Source organism: Medicago sativa, chromosome 1, assembly GCF_051527215.1.
Source record: "Medicago sativa cultivar Bolivia chromosome 1, Bolivia_mono, whole genome shotgun sequence".
Classification (NCBI taxonomy): domain Eukaryota; kingdom Viridiplantae; phylum Streptophyta; class Magnoliopsida; order Fabales; family Fabaceae; genus Medicago; species Medicago sativa.
In genome coordinates this window covers 5,977,340-5,979,776 of record NC_140749.1, presented here as the reverse complement: position 1 = coordinate 5,979,776, position 2,437 = coordinate 5,977,340, and the positions used below count along the sequence as shown (strand labels likewise).

At 34.6% G+C, this 2,437-nt stretch overlaps 1 pseudogene; it reads right to left on the bottom strand.

The window, feature by feature from the left end:
- Positions 1-639: 639 nt before the first annotated feature.
- LOC146952059 (NAC domain-containing protein 104-like) lies at positions 640-2,209 on the bottom strand (annotated as a pseudogene).
- Positions 2,210-2,437: the final 228 nt, after the last annotated feature.

Below are 2,437 nucleotides of genomic sequence, written 5' to 3'. Positions count from 1 at the left end.
GGATCAAAGTAATTAGGTTGTGATGAATCTAAGTTATGAAAGGTTAAAAATTATTATTACATGTTTTTTCTTTTAAAGTGATTATCCTTGATTCATCCGGTGAAATGCTAACAACACATTGTTGAACAATCTATGTTTAGTTTACTTTATTAAAAAAAACATTTTAATAGTATCTCATAAATTAGTCATTTGAAAAAACGTGTAAAATTTTATAGGAAAATAAACCAATAAGAAAAAGAGCGTTCAACAGTAGGTAAAAGCTTGCATTCCTCTTTCAAAAGATATATGAAGTATCCATTACTAGTTTTCAATATAACCAAGAAATCATTTGGAAATCATTTGAATACTAACTCCAATATCTAAGTATAACTCAATTCCTCTTGGGCATAATTGTCTTTCATAAGGCATTGAACAAAAATCTCCACGCCCAAAACAAAGAAGAAAAATGCTGAATAATTTTTTAATTAAATACCGCTCAAGAGTTTAACATGCAAATATCTTACAATAACTACCTTATTATTGAGGCGTGAACATTCCATGAAAATTACCTCAACCACATCAGAAAATAAATTCCATCAACTGAGTTCTAAGAGGGTGATCAACCCATTATGAATACAAATGTCGTAAAAACCAATAAATTTATACAAAATCAGCGAGTTCAAGAAAATCTTCGTCCAGAAGTGCATGCTTAAGCTGCTCCGGTGTCATAGCTTCCATGTAGAAGACAACACAGTCAAGAAATGCAGCATAACTCGCCTGATAAACATCAAAACAAAACAAAGCAATTCAATATTTCAACAATACCTTATTGTCTCTACCATAAAATGAAATGAAAAGTTGCATTGTCAAAAAGTGACGACAACAACAACAATATTTATGATGAATTTGTCATGGCAAAAAAATTTAAATAAAAAAAGGACGCGATTTGAAGAATCTGGTAAGAATAGCTACATTAACTTAATCAATTGCTATATGTTTTGAGAATTACTATCATTTAATTTCTACACACAAGTTGACATTTTGACATGTTACAATCACATGAATGGATTGAGTTGTAAATTTTTTGAAATTTTAAAGAATCGGTTGCAAAGAACATCAACAACGTTAATTGATTGACTCTTAACAATAACCCGAATTTTTTGTAAGAAGCCAAGTTATCCCACAAAATTGACACTAATGAGAATCGAATATGAAAACTTGAAATTAAACCAAAGTTTTGATAAATTTTATCTACACTGTCAATGTTTGTGATGCAATAGCCAGCGACCACGATTTAAAAATTGGCCATACAGACATCAAAATCAGTGATGTTGTGGCCCACATTCAATCGCAACATTTTATTAAAACTTATGCCCAATATCAGTCAAGTACATATGCAACAAAAAAAATTATGATTTATGACACATTCAACTATTCTAAAATTCTAACTGACAACAAAATATAAAGAGAGAACAAAATGGAATATATTTTACCTGCAAATACGATGCATCACCTTGCTCAGCAGCACGACCAGCATCAGCAGCAGAACCAGCACCAGCAGCAGCACTAGCACCAGCCCCCATAGGTTTCTGAGCGACATCAGAGTCATCGCCAGCAGCATCGCCTTCTTCAACATCCGTCAAGGCTCCGAACTCACCTTTTAGATCCATCCCTGGTGGGCAGTCAAACACACGACAAACAACAAAAGGAGCCTGCACAATTATTTATATATAAAAATAGTTAGTAGTTACCAATACATTAATTAATCATTGATGAAATAAAGAACAAAAGGGAAGGTTAGTTTTCCCAAATGTCATACCTGAGGCTTGTTAGCAAGAGTGTACTCGTACATAGTCCAGCTGGTTTAGACAGCGTCCATCGGTGAATTTCCTAAATAGAAAAAGAAGAGAGACTTCTTTCCTAGAACCACGTTATCAGCTCCAATGGTAATGTCTCGAACAGCTCCCTTTTGCATCCAAAATCCTGTCTTACAGTACCTCCTCTGCTCATCAACTTTGGCAGTGAAGCAATAAAATTCCCTTGGGTGACGGAAGGAAAAGGATGGAGTAAGACGCAATTCAAATGGGTCATACTGGTATAGGTTCAGCTCCTTAATTAGCTCAGAACCATTGAAATTCTGAATCTCTTCATTGTTTTTGTTGGCAAGGTAGTAGCTAACAAGGAGCTCATCAGAAGGGACGAAGCCAACGCCAGGTGGAAACAATTCCATTGCAGCTGAAAGGAAAGAGAAAACTGGAGAGGTTTTGGGTTTAAGGGTTTAAGGGTTTTAGAGAGGATAGTGCAAATGGTGAAAAATGAGAGAGTGTGACTCTGTTTTTATAGCTAAAATTATGCCAGAAAGGAAATCTTGTCACATAAGCTTCATACAAGGACATGGCATTTTCTAATTGGCTGTGATAACAAGTTTTCCATTTCACGGATTTTTTTGAAGAGTAGT